At 35.9% G+C, this 14,226-nt stretch overlaps 1 long non-coding RNA gene across 1 annotated transcript; it reads right to left on the reverse strand.

The window, feature by feature from the left end:
* Window positions 1–2,190: 2,190 nt before the first annotated feature.
* LOC149989291 (uncharacterized) lies at window positions 2,191–5,756 on the reverse strand. The gene is made up of 2 exons (XR_016503017.1): window positions 5,374–5,756; window positions 2,191–5,245 (listed from the first exon to the last, which is right to left on the reverse strand). It is a non-coding gene; the product is annotated as an uncharacterized LOC149989291 (long non-coding RNA).
* Window positions 5,757–14,226: the final 8,470 nt, after the last annotated feature.

A 14,226-nucleotide genomic window follows, 5' to 3' on the forward strand; every position in this document is an offset into this window, starting at 1 on the left:
AAAGATATGGAGATGATTGAAATTACTTTGTTATCTATACCAAACCATATTATATATGGTAATTTTTTTGGATCATTAATAATCTATACATATTTATAGTATTATTAGGCTTATGATTTTTTGACATCTACACCAAACCATATTACTTTTACCATTAGAAATGGATGTGGCATAAATAACAAAATACAACATATTTTTTACAACATGCATGAATATTCTTACACCTAAAAATAAAGATTTGGCTATATATCATATACTACAAATGTATATAGATTATCAATGATCTAAAAAAATTATCATAAAAAGTAATTGGCTTTTATATTTAATATCATGACTTCTTAATCTATTGAATCAAGTAAATATCTATCTCAAAATAAATATATGAGAAGCACAAAATCTGATATGAATTGTAGAAGGAGATGAATAGAAGATTGCATTTTGAATGAGATATGGGCATTTTGAATATAATGTCATGCTTATTAGACTTACACATGCACCAACTGCTTTTGAACATATAAAAAATGATATATTTTTTTAAAAAAATTATATGATTTTGTTGTTTATTATTTAAATAACATTTTAATCTATTGTAAGAAAATAAAAGAGTATAATTTGAAATGATGGCCTTATGATGGATCTTAAGAAAGTTTGTATTAATAAGTTTATACTTAAAAAAATTACAAATATTTCTTTCAAGTAGATTTGAATAATATTTTTTATTTGTAATATTTTATTAAAAAGAAGACACCTTATGTTTAAAACATACATTGTTATATTTGATTTTTAGATATAAAAATATTAATCAATTAATTAATTAATTAATTTTAAAAAATTTATAATTAAAATTATTTTAAGTTTTTAACATAAAATTCTTTGTTGATATACTTGAATTAAAAAAATATTAAAAATTTGATATTAATTATTTATTTTATAGCTTTAAAATATATTTTTTTTGTTTTAAAATAATAGTTTCTTATTGAAAAGTTTATTTGATAATAAACTTCTTTTTTATTTTTAGAAATTGAGTAATAAAGTCTTCAACAAAAAAAAATTATAATTTTTTGATATGTATTAAAAAATAGAGCTTAGAGAGAAGTTATATAGGTAGGATGTGTGATCTTTGTTGTCTTGAGTTTAATGTTATAACAATATGTTGAAAAGTATAGCATTATAGGAGCAAGTGGATGTAGCTCTAAGATTGAGAAAAAATCATGTCAATCTCTAGTGTACAATGTGATTGTCCTTCTTACTTGTGTTTCTTGTATTTGATGTTATTTTGCATATCTCTTTCAAAAGTACAATGGTAAGAATTTGGATTATCTCTAATGAGTTTACTATTTGATATCTTTTTATTCTAAAAAAATTTATATAAGATTTTGCTACAAAAATATAAGAATGTAATTTGTAAAAATATTATTAACTTTTAAAAAAAATAAGTTAATTTTTGAGTTTTATGAAAAATATAAAAAATAATAATTAATATATTTATGTTAATTTTTCTAAAAAAAATTACAAGGATTTATATAAATATTTTCATGTGATAAAAATAAAATGTAATTACTTATTAACAATACTTATTAATTATAATTTTTTAATAAATTATACTATTCAAACTTGATTCTTACAAATATACATCCAACATAATATAAGTAGATTTTTTAAAATTATATTTTTCATATTAGAACCAAATTAATTTAGTATTTCTTATGGTTTTTATAAAAATTAGATAATTAATTATGATAATTAGCTCAAAAATTATAGAAAATAACTTTTTATCCTTGAAATATCTATAGATTGATTAATGGTAAATTCTAAGTGATTGAAATTTTAAAAAAAAAGTTCTTCCTTTCAAAAGCATTGACAAGTTTCAACTTGGATTAGTTTGTCAAATTCTTTGCTTTCATATAATACTACATGCAATACCACAACTCAATTTGTAAAAAAGTTACAAAATTTAGAACTACTTTTAAAAATTTCTAGACATCTCATCATTACATATCCAATGTCTTGAATACATGTAGTATCCATTGTCATTGTATATCTCTTTTCATTATAAATGTTTCCAAATTGTTTGGAAAAATTTCAACTCTTTCAATTTTAATTTTTTTACAAAATCTTCTTCTTAAAAAGCTGCTAATTTATATAGTAACCCCAATTCAAAAGGTATAAGAAAACAACAGACTATTGCAATTAAAACTGAAAATTACCCAGTCAAAACAAAACATTTTTTAATGAAAAAAAAGGGTTAGAAAGCCCTTTCTAACCAATGAGTCTTTACCAAAATACATTCACAAGATAGACCAAACATACATGCAAATCACCCTCAACATGGATGTTATTTACAACAATTCTACCGATTGTTTGAGCAGTATACTCCCCAGTTTTGCAGCAATGAACATGCTCATCGCATTAGTATTCCGCTAATAGACCATCTTCAACATCTGCTGCCAAAGGTCAAAAAAAGAAGTCATAACTTAAATGAATCTTCTCCAAAATATTCATGAGACTTCCTAACTGTGGTACATGAACAGAGGCAAAAATAAATGTACTGCACACACCACTCATGCATACATTCAGTTCGATCTAATGCACGTGTCTTGATGAAAGAAAGAATATGAAGTTCATGCATTAGACGCATCAAACTTGACACGAACAGTTGCAAATTACAAATCTACTCGTCTTCCATCGACCAGTGAGTTGTTTCTAGCAAAAATGCCTGCACCTCAACATGAAACTGTGAAACCAGAATGACCAATCTAGATTCTGTAACTGCTGAAACTCAATAGACACCACTTTTGCAAGCAATATTGTTAACTATCACCAACCCCAATTGCCACAGACGGAGGCAATAACAATTCAAAAGGAGATAGGATATAGGAACAGGTTTGCCGCACCTGGCCGTTTCACTTAACCAGAGCAAGCAATCAGAATATGTTATCTTTTGTAGGTTACACTTCGATAGCAATTTGGGTTTTTCTTCTCCGAATGTCACAAAGATCACTTGTGTGAGAGGAAACGACCCTTCAAAAAACTCAGACTAACATCATCCTTGGACAAGGTACATTCTAGAGATGGGAACACCATATCTGCATACATTTACAAACTTTTTAACATAGTTTTGCTTTGCAGGTCTAAGAATTTAAGCTGAATCTACACGAGTCCATAATAGCTTACATATCGGGGATATATGCAATGACAAGGAACAGTATCACTCTTTTAACAAAAACAGGGTGTGAGAAAAGAACATGAACATCATGAAGCAGCCTCCGAACAAGTTTAGGATCCAAAAACCTGGTCCATACATCTTTCAGCGACTTGTTGAACCATTCGCACGACTTTGTCGACGTTCTTACCTGTTTACAGACAACTTTTTCGCAAATGAAAACTTCTGTGAAGAACGGATTCTAAGATCTACTTTAATTCCTAACAGAGATTGATCTACTTTTTATGACATACTCTACCAGACAAGCTCATACTGATACATATTAATTTCCGTTCAAGTGGCTGTGAATTGACGTTGTGAAATATAAATCAGCTTCCACGATGTTCCAAAAAATCATGTCGAGGATTTCATACCCATGCCAGGTCAAAACACAAGCCGGAGTGAAGTGCGGTGAAGTTCTTACGCAGCCAGAACATCATCTCTCGGTTGGTTGAAACAGGCCTGATTGTGAAGTGCATAACGCCTCCATCGATTATTTTTGAAACTTCACTTGGTGTTTGTGTCAATATCAGCCCAACTACACCCACACAACTCAATCACCTGCTGTAAAGAAGCTCTGATAACTTTTCCCCTTAACTACAAATCCATGCTCATGGTTGCAACAATTTTTGCCAATTTTATTCTTCCAACTGTGTTCTAAAATTTCTTAGTTGAAAATTTCCATAACAGGTCCAGTTTCAAGACATCATCCAAGTAGCGCATGTCCGATTATCGTGGAGAAGATGCTTTTAAAGCTCCTCTAATTCCTGCGTAGCACCTTCTCCCAGCTTTAATCTTGCCATCAGGAACTACTTTTCTTCACCTACTCTTTTCTGGTACCAACTAGAGTTCTCCGACCCAGACACAACGCGTACTGAATGCTCACCTCTGACAAACCACTGGATCTGCAATCTTGGCTGATGAGATCAGAGATGTGCGTGGAAAGGAAAGCTTTGAAGATCATCCACATCACAAAAGGACCACGTTTACTCACGGACCCGAAGTTTCTTTCAAACTGATGATTTTATGGAGCATGACCCAACATCTCAAAACTCTCTACTTGCGAGGCACCTTGTTGATCTCATACCTTCCGACCTTCCAAGGTTCTGTGATTGCAAATACGTGTTCCATCTCTTGCGCTGTTGGTCACCGCAAAAACAGCTGCAATTGATAGCTCATGGTCAGCTCGAGGGCGTACCTGAAGAATCCGAAACCAAAAATTCCTTCACCTTCTTTTCACGTAGACTTCCCAGAACAGAAGAAGTTCCGCAAATTTGTGACGGACACACGCATATCGACAATACCCAACAGTATCTCCTTTCTCGTCCCCATCATGTCGCATTTCTTCATGACGAAATTTCACTTCAACAGTGGATCGACTAACTAAGTCCGTCAATCGATGGGGACAATATTTGTTGGAGGAGAATATATTGTGTGGAGATTTGTGATTTGTAGAACCTTAATCCCTTTCTAACCGGGACATAGAAAGCGCGTCATTGAGCGAGGAAGGAGATGCACACAACAATACAAGCAGACGACGGTGAGGCCTCAGAGAGTGAGATGTCACCCAAAAATGGAGAATAATGGTGAAGGCAGCTGTAGACTTCGATGAGAAGTGAGTTCCAAACAAGATACAATCTCTAAAACGAACAAAAGCTCAAGCAAGATTGTTCAGCCAAGAGCCAAGATTATATTCACTCCATTAGCAGAATTCTCTGTACAACGTGAATCGTTGCTTGTCGTTTATAAAAAGTTCACAAACGGCTTTGTGAAGCCTCCTGACAGGTCTGGCATGTTGCATACAAGGAAGTGGGAGCGACTCACCATAACCTGAGAAAGCTCACACACTACCATACACTATCTAATCATTAGTAACGCAGGAAAGGACGCAGAAGAGGATTGTCGACAAGTGGTTGGAAATCGTGCGCCAGAAAAGCACAGGCACACATCTAGACACTGCAACAAATTGCATTCCAGAATACAGTATTGCTCCAGCACATTAAGCAGTCCGGCGACGTCCTTTTGAGGCTGGATTCCCCATGCCTATTCGAATCAAGTCAACCACCATCAGTACCCAACTTGTAAAAATTGACATAAACTAAAATGGAAATCATGAAATTGAAGGAAAATAACGCAGTGCTGTCAAGGAGACAGAAAACACCCCCAAGTACATTGACGATCTGGGACTGGGGAGAAATATATCGGCTGATCGATCGTCACCGGTTCTCCCAAGCCTCCATCGATGTCCCATTCTCGGTAGGCTTGAGCCGAAACACCCACTTTGTTCTTCATGGTGATAGTAAACTCTGATCAGATCTTGCTATCACGGCGCCTTTTATTCGACTGAAACCTGCCGAAATCAAGAGCGAAGTGGACCCCAGTTTGCTGGGCAGTGCCAGACAGCATCATCAATGTCAGAGAGCTTCTGGCCACATAATGCAATCTGTCTTCGCATTGAGCCAAATTCTCCACTGGTGTCACACAACAGCACCCAGTTAAATTTACACAAGGTGTTTTGCCTATGCAAGTCAATGAGAAAATAACCCAACCTAGCTGATGATGTGGCGACTTCTTTACTTAATAAAAACTCACTCGTGTCGGAGAACGGTCTTAAATTCTTGTTGTAGAAAGCCCTTGAGCAAAAAAATGTAGTGTTGTTAATACGCAAATAACTAATCAGGGCCAACACGCAAGACCGCACACCAAGAATTGTCTGAGAACCGAACTCCAGCCTGCAGGGCGGTGTCCCCGGTGAAGAGGAAGGACGAATATACGACCGACAGGTTCCGTCTTGGAGTGAGATTGTTCTTAGTTTGCAGGGGTCCCACACAGTGCTTTCCTTACATGTCTTGCGCCACAAACCAAGGAGATCTCTACTCGAATCTGCATCTTGCATCACCCTTACTTTCTTTCCCTCTGTCGTTAGTTTTTGCGTTAAGATCTCTCTTCTCGCTTTCCAAGTATTTAGAGCAATCATCCAAAGAATCTGGATTCGTCATCTAAAGTTTGGTAGTCATTCATACTTATACGGAAGTTGGTACCGACAAAATAAGTTGTTTGAGGTGATATGAACTTGAAGGTGATGATAAGATTGTGGTATGGCTTGCAAGTTTAGTTTTAGACCCAGCTATTCACATGATTATATGGAATTAAGCAAACACATCTAATATTGGTGCAAACTCTTGGTATTCATGAAAGCATGTTGTTTAAAGTAATAAAATGGATTGTTTAGTAATAATGCTTCAAAAGAGTCATCAAGTTTATAATATGACACAAGTATGATCAGTTTTTCCAAATAAGAAATTGGTGCTTAATACAACTATCTAATTTATACACATTTATTCAGCAAATTTAGTATAAGCATGTAAAATAGATATAGATAACATACTTCTTAGAGATCATTTCTACATTATTGGCTACATGCATATATTAAACTTCCATTGTCTAGAGAGAGAGAGAAAAATAAAAAATAAAAAATAAAGATGTGTTTAAAAGTCAAGCCAAATATATATATATATATATATATATACAAACTTATAAAAAAAGATAAATAACAGGTAATTGAATAATGTATTTTTTTGAAGATTTAAAAAAAAATATTTTCAAAAATTGAAAAAAACACAATTTAAAATGGCTTTTGATAGAAAAATATATTCTTTGTGCTTTTTAAGAAAGAAAATTAATTCAAAGAAATATAATTTGGACAAAAATTGAAATATTTTATAGAGTAAATAAAACATATAAAAAATATCCATACAATCTAATTAAATAGAAATAAATAGGAGTTTATAGAAACATTTTGGAAAGGTAATATTTTTCTTAATAAGCTTTAATAAATTCTCTAAATATAAATTAGGTATTTAGACTTTTATAGATATATCATATAGCTATTGAAACTTGTGCCATAATTTTTTTATTTTTATAAAGTTGCATTAGAAGCAACCTATAACTAAGCCTTGGTCCTAAATCTTACAATCTTTTGGATACTTCTACAAAATCTTCTTTGTAGTATGTATTGGCAATCTTAATTACAAAAGAACTATTGCTATGTTAATGAAAGAAGTCATAATGAAGTCTTATATTTAAATCAAGAAGTTATACAATTAAAAGAAACAAGTAGAAATATATCCTGTGATTGCTCGTTTTACTTATTCCAAATTAATCTAATGAAAATAAACCCGTATAAGGAGATTCGAACACGGGGAATGACTAGTTGCTTAAGTATTCACATTAGGGTCACACAATCAATTACCTCCTAAATGTATCGTCTCTATTTCCAATATCTAAACACACAAGGAAACTATAATCTCCTCCTTCACCTTATCGATCTCTTTCTTATAACAATTCAATCATACGAGTAATTGCTATTTCCACCAATATATTCACCCTCATAATCTCCAACTGTAATACTGCGCCCTCACAGCTTTCAGCACACAATTACCCTCATTCCAATCACTGGAATTCTTCACACAAAACTGCCATTCACATTACGGTGTTTCACACAAACACAGACTCATTCTCTCTGCTGAACTACAATCAGATTTCAACATTCAATCTTTTTTCTTTTCAAATAATACCAATCACATTTCCATTCCATAATTCACTTCATAATATTCAAAAACTCTCAATCCTCTTATTCAAAGAAAATAACAAACAAAAGAAAAGAGGTAGCACCAAGCTTACCCTGGCTCACAACTATCACAGCAATGGCACCTTAATTAACTTCTACAACTCCTATATACTTTCCCCTGATTCTCCAAATTCTAATCGTAATTCTATAATTAACCACTTTTAATAATTAAATCACTCATCCGTCCTCTTGAATTTCTTATTATATGGACTATTAATATATTTTACCAATATCTTTCAAAAACAAATTAATATCTATTCTATATAGCCCCACTCCTATCTCTGCAACGTCCTCACAAATATTCAATTGATACCTATCTAAAAATTATCTAACAAAACTCTACAAAAATTGCGATCCCTCTGGCCTATCTAATTAATCAATTGCCGCAGTATCTGTTATTGGTTCCATCGATTCCAGTTCCAACTGCAAATCTTCGTCCTCCTCCAATCCTTCTATCGGCTCCTACCTCAACTGAACTGAAAGGTCTTCATTGTACTCGCCCAGTTTACGGACTTGAGCTTCCAATTTCAAGATCTTAGCATCTCTCAATTCCAACTAGCACTGAAAGTGACTCCTTTCTTCTGGAACTTCGAGAACTAGCAACGTCGATACTAGTGCTTGACCAATATTGACTAAATCCTCTACCAATCTTATTACCTCGGCATTCAAGGCCTCAATTTTAGCCCTTAATTGCTCCATTATCTGGTCACTCAATACCAATTTCTCTTGCGCCAATAACTCGGCCTTTCTCGTTCCATTACCAACTGACCCTTCACTTTTTTTAATTCCAAAATTGAATGACTGCGAGCCCGGAATAGTTCTTGCTTGTTGGTCTCCACCATGCATTCTCTTTCTTTATCCCAAGCTTCCTGTTATTTTCCAATTTTTTGCTCCAATAGCAGCTTGGATTTTATATTCGCCTGGATGATCCGTTCTTGCTCTTCAATTCTTCACGTGTGCTCTGATATCACCTTTTTGCTTGCCTCTAATTCCTGTTTACTACTACGCTCTACATCCAATGCTCGTACCATGCAATGTATTTGTGAAATGTACTTCAATAGAGCATTTTTAAGATGTATGCCTTTCGGTAGTCGGCCCTGTAGAAATGCTAACTGATTGATATCTAACAACGTCGGGACTTCATTCTCCTCTTCCACCACCAAACGAATCGGATCCATTTTCGGTGCCATTGGATAATTGGATTCTCCAATTTCATGTATTATCTCCGTTGTATTGATATTCTGTGCCAACAAATTCCATTCTCACTACGGAGGCACTGGCACTGGTTCAGAACTTCTCTCTACTGGTGATGTTTGTTGCAATGTATATGCAATCACAACATACTTATAATTAGAACATAGCAATATTGTAAACTTTGCTATTTTGTGCTTGGCTCCCATTTCTGCATGAATACAGGTTGCTACATAAGCTGCCCAATTGAATACCATCCCTTCAAACGTCCCTACCACTGCAAACATTAACTATCTTGACATATATGTGTTGTGTTAATACAACCCTAGACGCCTCAGTACAAAGCGCAACCATTCTATGAGCTCTGGTGTAATTGCCTCAGCCGTCTGCCAACCTTGGTTCTTCTCAAATGATGACATGCCACCTTTGAAATAACTTCTTGGTCGGAAGTCACTGGACTCCTCAACACCCATCGCAATCTCTCTAACTGGAAGAAACAGTACTTTTTTGAGGATCTTCTCATTAATATCGATAATGCGCCCTTGTACTATGCTCGATCCATCCTGTGGATCATAATTCACAATGTATTATTCCACTAATGCCACATTAATTGAAGGCAAATTATCTGACCTTCGCAAAAATTGAAACATTTGTGCGTTTCAAAAATCTCGTATTCTCCTTGGCGTCCACCAAATCTCCAACTTCATAGGCTCCATATTGATAACGATTACTACGGATGGTGGTCCTAAATTACATTTAGCTTTCATATTTCGGCCACTTTTCTCTCTGTCCGTAGCTCTCTTTGCACTTTCAATCGCCATGATGCACACTCTTTCAAGCTTTAACCGTCAATACTATGCTCCAGTACTCCGAAACACCCAAAATTGTAACATCGAAAAGAAACAATAACAGAATGCGACACTTGAGAATGATCGTAAATAGGTGCCCCACTCTTATTCTTTTACCTAGTGGTAATAACGACAACATGTTACCCCTATTGTCCGTTTCTCACCTCCGTCCCATCTGACACATTAGTAATTACTAACTAACTTTTCAGCTGCCTCTACATCCTAACGCACTTAATTAGGTCTATCCTAAGTACATTCGACGTGACCTCTTCCAGAAATTGAAAACCCGTCCCCGATTTTATGTATGATATAATCGTAATTGGTTCCAGTTAATGCGAGTACTGAATCGATGACCCATGCCAACAAACTTAAAATTTGTCCGAAAAATGATTAAACCTGCTATCATACAACAATATCAAATCATTGGGCATAAAACTCTTCAGATGCAGTTTATTATCATAATAATTCTTTCGTCGTTTTTGAGTTGCTTCCATGTTGAAGAGAGTTGTAGCCCGTATTTCATCCAATTTGTCCAACTCTGCCAACCGATATTGGAGTGATTCTTTATCTTTAAGACGTTCATCGAACGCAATGCGTAAACTCTGAACTTCCAATTCAATTGGTAATGTTGCTTCTTGCCCGTACACCAATTGGAATGGTGTGGAATTAATAGTCACTTTATATGCAATACAATACGCCCACAATGTCGCAAATAATTTAGTATCCCAATCCGTTCCCGCTATTAGGGACATAGTCTTGAGAACCTTCTAGAGACAAGTTTCTAGAACCTTCTAGAAGCAAGTCTCTAGAACCTTCTAGAAGCTTCCTAGTTGGTAGAAGTTGCTTGAGAAGCTTCCTAAATAGGAGTATATATTGGAATCGAGGCTGAAGAGTTCTTCAGTCTCGACAACACATCTCTTGGAGCTCTAGCTCACCTCTCTGGTATTGTTCTTGTATTCATTTGATTAATCTAGTTCTTGCTAGTACTTCTTGAACTTCTTGTTAGATCTCGAGTCTGTATTTTTGTGTCCATGATAGTTTGTCAAGAGTTCACTCACCTCAGATATCATAGCTAGTTTCTTTCTTGTTAGAGTGTGGATTACCCCTCTGCTTGGAAGTGTACTAGCATTTTAGAGGTTGCGGATTACCCTCCTCTAAACTGATACTTCTTTTGTTATAATATTGGAGTCTTATTCTTCTTGGAGAGAATGGATTATCCCTTTTCTTGAAGCTCTTAAGGCATTTTAGAGGTTGCGGAGTACCCTCCTTTAAACCAATATTGTCTTCTTGTAGAGTCATTTCTGTCCTTCTCTTAGAATGGCCAGAGGCCAAGACATTAGTATGACAAAAAGTTCGGAGTCCAAGTTGGATGCTATCATGAATGCCTTTGCTACGTTATCGCAAAGAACTACACAGATTGAAGGAGTTGTGGCAAGGCTTCATAATGATGGAGCATCTGGAATGGCACAATCTAGGTTGTACCAACCTCAAACTTCTACACTTGGAGAAGCAACTTTGCCTCAAGTTCGACAAGCACAGCTGATTCTACAACATAAGGAGCTCCTAGTTAGCCTTCCGGACAAGTTCGATGGTACGCGTTCCAAGTTTTGAGGATTCGTCAACCAAATCAGGTTGATAACAGTTTTACAGCCCGAACGCTATCCAACGAAGGAGTCACGTGTTGGGCTTGTTGGAACCTTACTTATAAGGCAAGTTCTATCATGGCTTGCTCCTTTTTTTGAGAAATAATCGTCTATACTAAACAACTTTGAAACCTTTTTGGAGGCATTTGCGGAAGCATTTGGTGAATACGACAAGGTTTGATGGGCTACAACAAAGATCTGGTCACTACGACAAGGAATGCGCTCTATATGAGTCTATGCATCGGACTTCAAGCAATTAGCATGCGATATCAATTAGGACAAAGAAGCATTGATGAGTCAATTCTATTGGAGTTTAAGGGACGATGTGTAGGATTTGCTGTTAATTCTTCCTGATCCACAAACGCTCAACGAAGCTATTAGCCAAGCTGTGAAGTGCGATTATCGCCTATTTCAACGCTGCCAAGATCAACGTTGAAGACAACATACGATTCGCCACGTCCCAATTATATCGGCAAGTAGTGTGAATATACATTCAGAGGTAGAAGACATGCAAATTGATGCGGTACGTGTCAAATCCCTTACTCTAGAAGAAAAAAAGCGGCATATGGAGGAAGGTCTATGCTTACATTGTGGTGAAGAAGGCCATAAAGTTGGAAACTACTCCAAGAAGCAAAATCGATGTATTGTCAGGACTAGGGGCACGTTTGTTCAGGAAGACGAGAATGCCCAGCCATAATATGAACCATGCGACTTGTAGTAAAATATCGCAACAACAACCAGGTTCCTTTCTTTCTGCTCAATCTGTCCTTTGCTTTACAATCTTTTTGCTTATTGGCCCTCAAAAACTGAGAACCTTAACATTATTAGATTCAGGAGCATTTGCTTGTTTCTTAGACAAAGCATCATAAGATCCCTTTAGTACAAAAATCCAAACCTGTTCACATTGAGGTCATAGATGGGTGACTTTTATTGTCTGGTAGTGTCACCCATGAATCAGAACCTATAAAAGTGACGTTTAAAGGCCATAGTAGTCATATTATTTTTAATATTATTAGAACTCCATGAAATCCTGTTATTCTTGGTCTTTCTTGCTTGGAAAAGCATAATCCATCCATAGATTGGAGGTTGCAAAAGATGACCTTTCCCACAAAACCACCCAAGAGCAAGCCTAGTAGAAAACCACAAATAGAGAAATCCTTATTCATTGGAGCAAGAGCATTTATAAGATTGTCCAAGGAAGGCACACCGTTTGTCATTTATACGGCTCCAACTACCGGAGAGAAGATCTCGATAGCAAGTATACCTGAACAATATAAAGATTTTAAAGACGTGTTTTAAAAGAAGAATGCCGACATGCTACCGGAACACAGACCATATGATTGTGCCATAGACTTGTAGGAAGGAGCACAACCGCCTTTTGGCCCAATCTACAATCTATCACAGATGGAGTTGGCGGAGTTGCAAAAGTACATTGACGAGAATCTAGCCAAGAACTTCATCCGTCATTCAAAATCGTCAGCTGGAGCACCCATCTTATTTGTGAAGAAGAAAGATGGCTTGTTGCGAATGTGCATGGACTATCGAGGCCTCAACAAAGTAACAAAGAAGAATCGTTATCTGTTACCCTTGATTTTTGGTCTCTTAGAACAACTTGGACGTGCAAGGATCTTTACAAAAATTGATCTAAGGGGAGCTTATAACCTCATACGAATCAAGGAAGGAGATGAGTGGAAGACAGCGTTCCGTACAAGGTATGGCCATTTTGAGTATAATGTCATGCCCTTTGGTCTTACCAATGCTCCAGCAGTCTTTCAACATATGATGAATGACATTTTCCGAGAGTACCTTGATGATTTTTTTGTCATCTTTTTAGATGATATTCTGATATTCTCCAAAAATGAGAAAGAGCATGAAAAGCATGTTCGTTTGGTCTTGGAGAAACTACGTGAGCGAGGACTATATGCCAAGTTGGAGAAGTATTTATTTCACCAAATAGAGATGGAGTTTTTGGGGTTCGTTGCGACTACGGAAGGCTTGAAGATGGACCCCAAGAAGGTGGAAGTAATCGTGTCGTGGGAGGTTCCGAAGACAGTTAGAAACGTACAATGCTTTCTTGATTTTGCCAACTTCTATCGGATCTTCATCAAGAATTACTCTCAAGTTGCTGCTCCTCTCACTCGGTTAACATGCAAGGATAAGCTGGAATGGGGACCTCTAGCGGAGAAGGCATTTTAAGCCCTGAAGATCACATTTACTATGGCTCCAATCTTGATACATCCAGACTTTACAAAAGCCTTTTATTTAGAAATTGATGCTTCGGATTTTGCTTTAGAAGCTGTACTTTCACAAATAAGAGAAGATAAGAAGCTCCATCCAGTTGCATTCTATTCTCAAAAGTTCTCTGCTACTAAAATCAATTATGAGATCCACGATAAGAAACTTCTTGTTATAGTAGATTCTTTCCAAGAATGGTATCACTTTCTTGAAAGAGCTACACATCCAGTGACCGTATACACAGATCATAAGAATTTGGAGTATTTCATGTCGGCTCGAGTTCTAAATCGACATCAAGCTTGGTGGAGTATGTTGCTATCTAGGTTCGATTTTGTTATCACTTATCAATCTGAAAAGCAGTAAAGACTATCTGATGCCTTATCGAGGAGATCGTATCTTGTACCAAAGGTTGGAGAAGCAACGTATGATCAACAATGTACGACGTTGTTGAAGCCAGAGCAATTTTGGCTTTATGCT

This window comes from Physcomitrium patens, chromosome 5 (genome assembly GCF_059467195.1).
Source record: "Physcomitrium patens ecotype Gransden chromosome 5, ASM5946719v1, whole genome shotgun sequence".
Taxonomy (NCBI): Eukaryota; Viridiplantae; Streptophyta; class Bryopsida; order Funariales; family Funariaceae; genus Physcomitrium; species Physcomitrium patens.